The following is a 13,084-nucleotide window of genomic DNA, read 5'->3' as shown; positions in this document are numbered from 1 at the left end:
CAGTTATAATAGCCTTGTATTTCCCTAGACTGACTTTGCAGGGATACCATCTGAAATCACGACATACTCTAATTTACTGAGGAATTTGTCTTTGTTCTTATTATTGAATAGTTACAGTTAAGCAGTTTAGTTTCAGATCATGGGCGTCGTAATTTTAAATATTAGTATGCGTTGCCAATATAATCAATACATCAATATAATACCACTTAGGGACGAAAAAAGTAACGAAGCTATAACGAAACTGATACCAGCAAAAAAGCGAAAAAATCGAATAAGTAATGATCTCAGAACGATTTATTCAGCATACAGGAAAATCAAACTAGTAGTTGTTGAAATTAGAAGCAAATGCGTCAGCCTTAAAAGTACGGAAAGATCTTCAGTGTAAAACCCACCCCGATGTGGGAAGAGTACAGTGAAAGTCTTCATCAGTGGAAGGACACGTCTGATGACGTGGTACAAAAAAAAAATGGGATTCGTTGTAGAAGACAGAGAGGATACAGTGAGAACTAGTCAGAGTTTCGGAAGCCTTGTGATAAAATAAGACAGAAGCACAGTATACCTTTGGAATGTCTAAAATTTAAAGGCTTAATCAAACTAGTATGTAGAATCTATGGGACTGGAGACATGCCATAAGAGTTTAGGAAAAATATCTTCCATGCAATCACGAAAATAGTATTGGTAACTATTGCACAACTGACGAAAAATCTCATGCTAGTACGGAATAATATACGAAAGAATGGAAAGGAAACCTGAGGATCTGTTACATGACGATCAGATTGGCTTTATGGAAGGTAAAGTCATGAGAGCGGTAGTTCCGACATTATAAAATGGTAGCGAAAGGAGTATGAGGAGTGGAATTAAAATTCAGGGTGAAAGATTATCGATGACGAGATTCACTAGTGACGTTACTGTTGTCAGGAGGAATAAGGACGAATTAAAACACCTGTCGAATGGAATAAACAGTGTCATGAATACGTGATCTGCATTCAGCGTGAACCGAAGAAAGAGGAATGCAACGAGGTGCAGCAACGATCGAATTATGCTACTTGGAAGAAAAGTAACTGGTAACTGATGAAGTTAGGAGATACGATATTACAGTATCTACGTTAGTCTGAATCACGATGCAATGTTCATTCGGAAATGCATGCGAATACACAAATGGTATGACGACAGCTCGCGATAAACGGGTAATCCGGGTTCGAGTCCCGGTGGGGTAAAACTTTTCAGTGTCGTCATTCCATTACGCAGCTAGCGGTTGTCCATATTCGCAATTGCGAATTTGTTTCATGTAGTTAGCTGAAGCTGAAAAGACTACTGCAAGAGAAGAAGTGCTCCAAAACGTATCTACTAGTACTAAACATCAGCGTTAATTTCAGAAATAAATGTCTCAGGATGTACGTTTAGATCAAAACATTATATGAAAGTCAGTTATGGACTGTATGAAAACCGTATGGAAAAAGAATCAAAATGTTTGGTGGTGCAGAAGGATGTTAAAAATTAATTGAAAGGTTAGGAATGCGGTTATCACCCATTGAATCTGCAATAAACGAAAATGTGAAAAACACATTAAGCTGACCGGCTATCACTGGGATATCTACACACCGTTCATTAACGTTTGGCGCAGTCTTAGTTCACCGATTAATAATATCGCGCCCACACGTACCCCGATTTGGACGTTACGACTGATGCATAACTGCAACATGGCGTCGATTAGCTCACAAATGTTGTTCATGTTGCGATACAACTGGCAATTTCACACTAGGACTCGGTATATACATGCAGTAAAGTAGGTAATCACAATATAAAGACAAACTGATTTTTGGTTTGAATAAACATAGTTAATAGGGACGTCTCTTTATACTTTAATAGACGGTTACTGTCATTAAATGTTGTTTCGTGCCAGTCTGTGCAAAAAAAAAAATTGCTGCATCATCCTTACATTGTGTAACGTAGGAAAAGCTTACTATAACCGGATCATTCCTAAACGTGAGTTTACATGTGGCCATTTTTCAAGACAATATTTGGATGCAATAGTAATTCTGCCAACAGTTGTAAGTAGGTTGTTTACGTTTTTATGTTGGTAACGCCACGTAATGCTTTGTATGAAAATCGCTGACAGCGCTGGACTCATTGTTGGAATGGTCGCTTGTGTTCTGTTGGGCAGTTGGATGTGAAGAGCGCGTAGCGCTGGGCAGTTGGAGGTGAGCCACCAGCAGTGGTGGATGTGGGGAGAGAGATGCCAGAGTTTTGAGAGGTCACTATGAGTGGACGATCTGGACGTGTGTCCGTCAGAAAAAGGAAATTTGTTTAGTTATATATATATATATATATAACTACTGTTAGAACACGACTTTTTGATTCGAGAAACACCTACTTTCTTCAGTAACATCGATCATTTCACTTACAGGCTGCTCATTTTTAATTTCATATCTCTCTCTCAACACTGTTCCTTCAAAAGATCATATATATATATATAGACTTTTGAACACTAGTGAGGTAAATACATTATTTGTTATCAAAATCTTTCATTTGTTAACTATTCTTATCGGTAGTTAATGCCTTCAGTAGCTAGAATCTTTTATTTAGCTGACAGTATTGGCGCTCACTGTATTGCAGTAGTTTTTTGTGAGGTAAGTGATTCAGGAAAGGTGTAAGTTATTGTTAGTCAGGGCCATTCTTTTGTCGGTATTATTGAAAATCAGTTTGCGTTGCGCTAAAATATTATGTGTCAATTGAGAAATTATCAGAATAAGTAAAGGGAAAACAGTCTCAGTACGTTCAGTTTTACTCAGTTGTTTCAGTATCAAGCAACGTAAGAGTTTTTTCCAGCACTGTCAGTATTAATTTTCTAAGGAGAAGTTCCACAGTGCTGCAATGCAGTTTCAATAAATGCTAATGTTACTGGTTAATATTCCTGATGAAGCAGCTAGTTGCAGGTGATTACCGATGTGTTCCTGGTGTTGTTCAACAAGGTTGAAGAATATTTCTTATCTACCTCTGCCCTTACTTTTAAATCCATCATTCTCACTCTCAGCCTTGTTTGCTCTTTCCCACGTCCGCAGCCCTGCAGTGCCAAGTCATTTAATGTGAGCGGTGAAACAATACTGATTCGCTTCAGTTCGAAAGATGGAGAGCGTATGTACAGACACTCGATTGATTTCTTTTATCCACAGGAACATAGATGTGGGCTAATGAAACACCTATAATTTCCATAAATGGGATACGTACACGACTAGGGTCATAGACCACAGAAACTAATACCGGGCCTATTCAGAAAATAAGGGCTGATCGGGTTTCGAAACGGAAACCGCAGTGAAAATCTGATGAAGCTTTGCACAGATGTGTTGGGCAGTGTCCGTAGTATGCCCATCGATTGCGTCACCTCGCTCTTTCCAGTTCTGAGCACACAACGAGACGCCGAGAAAATATTGTCTCCCGCCAAGTACAAGGCCTGGTGAGAAATTTCGCCTGATTGCAAGCACTTCTCATCACATAACTGTTTCGCATTTGCTTCATCATGACAGTTCTCGACTGCACTCTTGGATCGAATATTAGGGTCCCCATTACGAAAAGATCACTTTAACCTAGGAACCACCTTGAAAATCACGTGAAAGGTCACGACCATTAGTAGCAATGCGTGATCCACTTTACCAGCAATAACTTTTATCTTAAACATTTTGCTGTATCTCATCTCTTTCCCGAGTTATTGCCCATTATGGACTAAAATGGTCCATCCTGCTTGAACAAGATTTTCGCTGCTACCACCGTCTGAAGCAGTGAGCCACATTTTTATTCTTAGACTAACGTTTACTTAAGACTTCTAAACGTTTTTAATCTTCGTCACATATGTTTCTGCGTTCATCTGCAGCAACTTGCCAAATATATCTTTTTATTACAGTCATTGTATACAGTACTTTTCAACTCCCATAAGTCCGCATTTATGTGTTCTCGCATTGTGCTGGTGATCTGCAATGAAGTATAAATATAAATATTTGATTGTTGTCTGAAATTACTTTCATAAATCCTTTGAAACCATCCACCGAATGTGTCAGATAGCTGTTAAAAGAGCCATATCTACGAGAAGAATAGTTTATATACGCATCACTCTATGTATGGATCAGTGGCAGCGAAGGGTGATGAGCAACCTGGTTTCAACTGGTATACAGTCTTTCCTATTTGTATTGACTTTACGATTCTTGGAAGAATTGCTTTTAAATGATATGTTGTTGTGCAGAAGAATAATTTTATTCTAATCTTTAATCTACATGTTGAAATGTTTTAAAGTTTTACCAGGTAGAAATGATAGCTCTGGGCTGGTGTGCCGATCGGAATGTCAACAAGATGTACCGCCTATGTAACTGAAGTCAGAGCCCAAGGCGAGTGAGGAAAGCAGAAACTCAAACGTCGCAGTGGTGCATAACAGAGCAGTGTCACGTGGCACTTCGTAACTTCAGCGTCAGAGCGCCACCGCAAAGAGAAACGTAGACCGAAAGTCCCAAGCTCGGCGACCCAAATTGTTACTGTATTGCCGCACAGAGGCCAGGAGCACTGGAGGGACGGCCAAACAAGGGAAAATGCGCTCACACAGCCAGAGCCACTAGATCACAGGCGCGGCTTGGCCTTTAAATACCGAGGCTTTCGGAGACCAAACATACGTTCAATCGTACTACCACTCTGCGTCGCTAGAGCCAGTTAGAATGGCAGTATATTGAGTTTCAGCGAAACCACGGCAAGCTGATCGATGATGGTCTATGTTCTATCTGCTTGCTGACACCGAAACACAGCCAAACTGAAGCACATCGCAACCGTTGTCTGCTGCTGCCGTATACGAGGATATACCGGTCGGGTAGAAGGCGACGAGCTGCCAGCATCGAGTATCGCGTATGATCTCCGTACCGACCGGGCGTGGCTCGTTCGCACAGCACCCTGGCCGACTCGTGAACATCTGCTGCAGTCTCTATCGATCAGTGGTGGATGACAAAGACCAGTCTTCGAGACAAGCAACACCCTGGACCCCAGTTAGCTGTCCTCATCGGAATGCGCGACAGGTTGTGTTTGAGAGCACTGAGGCGGCTGTCGCACTGTACCACAGAATTTCTGGGCAGGCGGCACCTTCTCATCCCCCCGCTGCCTACATCACAGAACGTGGCCGTGGCTTACGGTCTAGTACTACGGTTGAGACCGCTGCCACTTTGACGAAGCAGGTACAAGTACTGTCACGGTTAAATTCCCAGCAACAGCAGGAGGAAAGAGGAGCTACGTGCGCAGGTAGAAATTTTACAAGCTGTGGTTCAGCAATTTAATAACGCCTTCTTCTGGCAAATCAACAGAGGACGTAACTGCGATCAATGACCATGTTAAAGCTACCATCGCAATGCATGGTTGATCAGACGAGATCACTCTCCGTGCGGCTAATGTACGATTGACAGGCAAAGTAGACATACCTCTTGTACCGCCATAATAGGCGAAAACATTCCACTTTATTGACGGTTTACGAAAACGTTATCGGAAATCAAATAGCACGAGGGTTTTTTTTCTGAGAAGAGGAAGGGTAATCAGTGGAAACCTTTTCAGATAGGATCTTGAGGATCCATGCGCAGTCACTGCAGCTGATGCAAAACGCAGAAGCGGATTGGCTCTTGCTGTGGGAAGCCGATAATAAGGCTTTGGATGCTTTTCTATCTGGTATACCCGCCGAGATGTCACGTAGCGTAAGAATAATAATTACTGGGGACTTGGCTGCAGCACTTAGGGTAGCGAGGCAATTGGTGGAGATTGAAATCGCTACAAATATACGTAAGGACCTCTATGTTCTTTCTGCAGAAAGAAAGTGTTACATAGTGAAACGTCCCCTTAGAAAAATTATGAATGACTGTGTTAGTAAACTTCTACGTTATTTGATACAAAGACAACTGAGTCAAACTGAACGTACTCAGACAGTTCTCACTTTACTTATTCTGATCATCACTGAACTGACACACAATATTTTTTGTACAACGCAATCTGAGTTTCAAAAATCCCTACAAAAGAATGACTCTGACCAACAATAACCTAAATCTTTCATGAATCACTTACCTCACAAAAATCTTCGTTACACGAACTACTGCAATACAGCGAACTCCAGTACTGCCATCTAAATAAAAGATTCTAACTACTGAAGGCACTAACTACGGATAGGCATACTTAGCAAATGAAAGATTTTGATAGAGAACAAACATTGTATTTACCTTAATAGTGTTCTAAAGTCATCATATATATGTCAATTCATGACATCCATCTTTACAAATTACCTTTTCCTGGAGGACACACGTCCAGATCGTCCGCTTATAGCAACGTCTCAAAACTCTGGCATCTCTCTCTCTCCACATCCACCAATGCTGGCGGCTCACCTCCCACTGCCCAACGCTAACCGCTGTTCCCATCCAACTGCCCAACACCACACTAGTTAATATTTCAACAATGAGTCCAACCTGCCACAGACTGCACAGAGCGCAGTCAGTGATTTTCAGACAGAGCGCTACGTGGCGTTACCAACATATAAACCAAAACAGCCTACTTACAATAGGTTTGAGCGTAAAGGTCACCTACTGAAGTAGTGTCAGCAGCCTGAATGCAGCAAGCGTGGCCAAGATGGACACGGAGCACAAACTTGTGGGAAGCGAAGGGAGGGAAAACAGCGTCAGCAGAAGCTTCCGATGAATGCAAATAAAGCATTCTCAGTACGACGCAACGTCGCATAGATATATGCACAGACGGAACGCTGCTTGTCAGTCTTTGTCCGAAGTAAGAAATAAAAATTTCTGGTCGATATAGGTCCGCACGAATCTGGACCGCTTAGTCAGGAGGAGACTGGGGCGAACATATATACTAAAGATTGGTTACCATTGTAAAATACCAACAGGTACGGGTAAGGTAGTGTGGATACCGACATACCACATGAAGCATTACATGTGGTAGATCCATCAAGGGAAAGTGAAGAAACAGACAAAATGCATTGCTTGGCGCAAAAAGGATAGCGCGCGAAAGTACTATTAACGGCGAATTTAGGTTTCCTGCAAACTCGGTTACCTTCAGCATGCTTAAGGTTAGTCTGTCAAAGGGCTTGGTAACCACCACATTAGAGGTGTTATATGGAGAAGATATTGGTAGGTCATGTGATGTAGAGAACCGCAAGCAAACTGTCGATGCAGCAGCAGTTTTACGTGAAAAAGTGGGTCACTTCCGAGGTAGTTATTTAAGTCAGTCATTTAACAGATACAACATTCAGATTCGTGGGTCAGCATTCTGGAAAAATGCATCCAGTACATGTTCACGAGTTCACGTTTCGAAAGCATACTTAAAAAAGAACTCATACATAAAGCCTAATTTCTCTTTTTCTTGCTACATTTTTGCCTTGTGGAATACAAATGCAAGAGAGCAGCACCATTATTTTGTATGACCTATCTGGGTGAAAGAAATATTCCAACATATATCTGTGAAGCTCTTTACTGTATTTAGAACTAGCAGACAGAAGGTTCTACTGAATAAAAACAAATAAAACTACACCAGTCAGTAACTACTGGCCTTATGCAGCTTGGTAATTATCAACGTTGTTCATTTTGATTTGGGTTTTACCATTGTTTTAGCATCTCACGCGGGTATGTGCTGAGTAAAGTTGTGAGGATGAGGAAAGACATACCATTATTCAAGAGCCGTGTTACAAAATTGTTAGAAAAGTGAAGAGGGCTATGTCACAGGATTCAGCAAATTCAAAGGGTAGTTTAAAAACAAAAACTGAAGCCAAAATGAGTACGAGAAAAGCAATGCCAGAAGTGTGTAATAAATTGGAAAGTAAAATTTTGTCAACCGATCTCACGTTTAGCTCTAACCTAAAGTTAGTGCGACCGCTACGGACGCCGGTTCGACTCCTGTCTCGGGCATGGATGTGCGTGATGTCCTTACGTTAGTTAGGTTTAAGTATTTCTAAGTTCTAGGGGACTGATGGCCTCTGAAGTTAAGTCCCATATGCTCAGAGCCATTTGAACCATCTGAGTAAGCACTGGTAGACATCCACTGGAGAGTAAAAATGTCTATTGAGCAGCTTGTCTGTCGAAAACCAACGTTATTGAAAGGTGCACCAAATTCCGTATTAGTCGCGATTCAACTCAACACGCCGGTCGATCTGGGAGGCCAACCTCATTAAGTTACATCAAGAAGGGATACTCGAGCAGCGCCCTATAGTCCAAATCTCTCCCCGTGCGATCACCACTCCTTCAATCCCTTACAAAAGGCTTTTTAGCGTCGACGATTTCCGTCGGTCGAGGACGTGCAGCAAGCAGTTACGGGCTTCCCACAACAGGACTCGGTGTTTTACCAAATGGATATCTTCAACCTGGGGCGTCGGTAGGATGATTCTTTCAATGCTCACGGCGATTTTGTCTGATTGGCATACCGATTCTGGATTGTACAGCCTCCGAATGGAAACTTTTTTGTCGGCTCTTGTACAAGGGATATTTTTATTTTTTAATTTTTTAAGTATACAAATACGAGTTAGTGACTCGAACCCACCGCGGTATACACATTACAATAATACAAATTCTTCTACTGAAACGAAAGGTCATGGAGGAACTCTTTCAGTTTTTGTTAAAATTTTATTTTTCCGTCTGTCAGACGCTTTATATCACTGAGTACGTGGTAAAAAATTTTGGTTATAGTCATGTGCTGTATGGAGAGTGGTCTATGAGGAGTAATGAATGTAATTTTTTTCTCCTGGTGCTGCAGTTATGGACATCATTGCTCCTTTTCAACTGCAATGGATTCTTATAAATAAACATTTATTGGTCAAGATCGAAAATATTATTTATAATTATTGATAACTAGATTTGGCTAAAGCCGCGCGGGATTAGCCGAGCGGTCTCAGGCGCTGCAGTCATGGACTGTGCGGCTGATCCCAGCGGAGGTTCGAGTCCTCCCTCGGGCATTGATGTGTGTGTTTGTCCTTAGGATAATTTAGGTTAAGTAGTGTGTAAGCTTAGGGACTGATGACCTTGGCAGTTAAGTCCCATAAGATTTCATACACAGATCCGGCTAAAACATCTAACCAGCTTCCGATCTGAAGTTTTATAGAAAACTGCATATGAGGGAGAGTAGTGAAACAGAAACTGTCATTGCGAAAAGTAATAGGCAAATTTCAGTCTCGTGTATTATGTTATAATTGCGAAGTTAAATCTGTTATGTTTTCACGACTAAATCGCCAAATTGGTGTCCATGAATCTTGGTAGGTAGATAGCTGCAACACTGACTAGGGACATAAGGAATGTAGGCTACCTTACAAAGAAAAAAATATCCATACGAGGGGGAAATGAGAGTGGAACATCATTTTTACATCAATGAACATGATCCCTGTTAAAAAATATTTTAAATTTGTTGAAAAATATATGTATACTGTATGAATATGGTATCTGTTCCCGAAAGAACAGATACCATTGATGACCGTGAAGCTTCTTTAGAATGAAATGATAATTAAATAGAAACCCTTAGCTGCCGACAGATGTTGGTGATATACATCAATGAGGAGAGCTGAAAATGCGTGCCCCGACCGGAATTCGAACCCGCGATCTCCTGCTAACCTGGCAGACGCTCTATCCATCTGAGCCACCTAGGGTACAGAGGATAGTGTGACTGCAGGGATGCCTCCCGCGAGCCCCACATTCCCAACTGTCCACAACCAGTCGGTAGCTAAGGGTTTCGATTTAATTATCATCTCATTCGAGAGAAGCTGCATGGTCATCAATTGTATCTTTTGTTTTGGGAACAGATACCATCTTCATATAGTTAAAGGGTACCCAGCCATTGACCTTCTTCTGTGCGGATGCACATGCTTTGCCCGAACTCTTAAGGGACTCGTCAGCTTAGTCTGGTGCGACTAATGAGTGAATGGGCAAATATCTATTAGGGGTACTACGAATGTAGGTTGTGGACAGTTGGGAATGTGGGTCTCGCGGGAGACGTGCAAGGGGTAAGTCACTGCAGTCGCACTATCCTCTGTACCCTTGGTGGCTCAGACGGATAGAGCGTCTCTCACGTAATCAGGAGATCCCGGGTTCGAGTCCCGGTCAGCACACACGTTTTCAGGTCTCCCCATTGATATATAAAAATAACACCTGTCGGCAGCTAAGGTTTTCGATTTAATTACCATATGCATACTGTATAATGTATGTATGAGGTGCACAGTACATGGATGCATGCCCCTGCCTCTGTCTTTCTGCATGCACTGTCTTATCGGTTCGCTAGACAAACAATTCAAACAAATCGTATTAATGAGTTTTATTACAAAAAGGAAAAGATGACAATACTTAACTTTGTGATTACACAGATGTGTCGCAAGCAAAGGTGACATACGAGATAATCAATGTTCTTCAGTATAAACAATCCTATGACGCAGCTATACAAGTGCCCAATGTTGAAGCTACTATTCAACTAGGCCGAGACCAGTCGGGCGTGGCGCTTATCTCCTCTTCACACCGTGGCCGCTGCTGTCGCGTTGTCGTCCTGGAGAGGGATCGTTCAGCGTGCGATTGGCTGACATCTCACAGACATCTCTTCTCTATCATTCTCGACTGGCTTGCAGGCGCTTAATTTTACGCCGTAACACTTCTGGGCAGTGCGACTGAGCATGCCACCGCATCGTGTGATGTAGGTGGGGTGGGGGGCACATCACGAGCTATGCGCCCAAACAGGCAGACACTTGAGGGCAGCCAACGTTATTGCATGTACAATAGCTTACTTACCCACTATCACTCATCATTACGAAATACTGATACGCGAACATAAATGCTGATAACTGCCAGCACCAAGAACCACAAACACTGCTGTATCTCACCAGGACGGTAGAAGACTGTCTGTCATCAATAAAATACATAGTTCTGCATAGCAGAATTCATAGCCCAAACCTTTTGTATATATACCGTTCGATGAACATTTACGGAAGTATCGCCCAAAAATCCCAATCTGATTGCTAAGTTTGAAACCACATCATTCTTACCCAAATATGTGAGACTGTGGTGAGCAGTGCAAAATAGCATTGTATCTATTACTATCCACAGATGTGCACTTGTCACAATTATCGGACACATTAACCCCTGTCACTTCACACCAGTGAACGACAAACATGCCGTGTCAGGATAGGCCGAACACTGATTGACGTTATGTTCTGCGTATTATGGGAAAACTATTTGCCACCGGCTGGCATTGCTGTTACAATCTACTAGATAAAACAGAAGAATAATTGTGCCAAGTAATATGTGATATACACAGAACGTAATAACAATAATGAAAGTAATAATTATAATCTATCAACTATATTCCAGATAACAACAAACAGCGTAACGTATATTCATATTTCAAAGAGATAAAATGCCACTAGAGGAAGCACAATTTTAAACACATATTCAAGCAGAAAATTACATAAAGGGCGTAACATGCAATATTTCAAAGTACTTCACAGATTGCTCAAAATAATTAAAAGCTCTGAATTTTTCTTTGTGCCATACTGAACCGAAAATTGTGTAGTGGATGTAACGTGCAATGTATCAAAATACTTTACAGGTTGCGCAAAAGTATCCGGCACTCTAACTCTTTTTGCGTCGTATTCGCACAAAAAAGAATGTAGCCTGCAGTCTTTGAAAGTACTTAACAGGTCGGATTAAGGAAGCTGCTAGATGTGTTAGTGGTAGGTTCGATCAACACGCGAGCTCTACGGTAATGCTCCATGAACACAAACAGAAATCTCCAGAGGAAAACTACTTAACTTTTGAGAAACACTACTAAGAAAGATTGGAGAGCGTCATGCTACATTGCATAAAGAACGTTAATTTTTAACTATTTATGGGAGGGGATACGTTTTACACACATTCTCATATAAGTGAAATAAAAATAACGAACTTTGCTATATCCTTTTAATGATAACTGAAATTCATCACAGAACATATACGGTTTCCAGCAGTTAATAAATTTTGCTGTCTATCTTGAATGATGGATAGCCCCTAGAGCACGAACTTGTGCTTCAGCAAGAAAGATTCAGTTAATTCAGAAAATGGTGCATAACTCTCTGGGGGCCACTGTTCTCGCCAAGTATCTGGAACAAAGTCGAGGTATTAACACTCAGTAACTTGATTCTTGTGTTCCTTGACCTTTCTGTTCTGAATTCAACTTTACAGTTTGTTATCATCAATCCCACACAAAGCTTTTCAGTTGGTATAGTCAGACCTGAGTTTCTACAGCTCATCTTTTCCTGAATAAAAAAGTGGTGTCTATCTGTTTGGGAACCAACCTTGTGATGTGCCCCCATTCCTCCTACACTTCATGACGCAGCAGCATGCGCAGTCGCACTGCCGAGCAGTGCATGCAGAAGGACAGAGGCAGGAGCATGCATCCATGTATTGTCCTGCTGAAGTGGCTATACATTATACAATATGTACATTATACAACAGTTTAATAGTTTTTTAATGTAGTTCATGTTCGCTGATGTAAAAAATGAGGTTCTATTCCTCATTTACCTCTCTTATGGGTCTTTTTTTGTAATGTAGCCTATATTCCTTATGTTCCTTGTCAGTATTCCAGTTATCTCCATACCAAGTTTGTTCAACATCAGTCCAGCGATTTAGTCGAGAAAACGTAACAGATTTAACTACGCAGGTGTATGAAATTTGCGTAACCTTTTTCCCAATGACAGTTTGTATTTCACTACTCTCCCTCACTTGCAGTTTTCTATTAATTTCAGATCCGAGGCTAGTTAGCTGTTTTAGCCGAATCTAGTTATGAATGATTATAAATAATAGGCATATGTTGATGAAATGGGAAAAACGTTGTTTACTTCTGTATCCCTCGTCGACAAGTTCTCCTGAAGCCTTAACTTAGTTCAGCAGTACTATCCTCACGTGTTTTGCAATGTGGCGTGTGTATTACGCTGAACTAAGAGAATAGGGTCAAGTGCATTGGAAGACAGCAAAATGCCCGGATTTCAGTCTCACCGACGCCCGCCTGCCTACCTTGCGACACCTTAGAAAAATTTAGTTAAGTGATTTGTAGTACTGCAAGTTGCATC

This window comes from Schistocerca piceifrons, chromosome 2 (assembly GCF_021461385.2).
Source record: "Schistocerca piceifrons isolate TAMUIC-IGC-003096 chromosome 2, iqSchPice1.1, whole genome shotgun sequence".
Taxonomy (NCBI): domain Eukaryota; kingdom Metazoa; phylum Arthropoda; class Insecta; order Orthoptera; family Acrididae; genus Schistocerca; species Schistocerca piceifrons.
The sequence above is the reverse complement of the archived record's forward strand: the minus strand, read 5'-3'. Positions refer to the sequence as shown.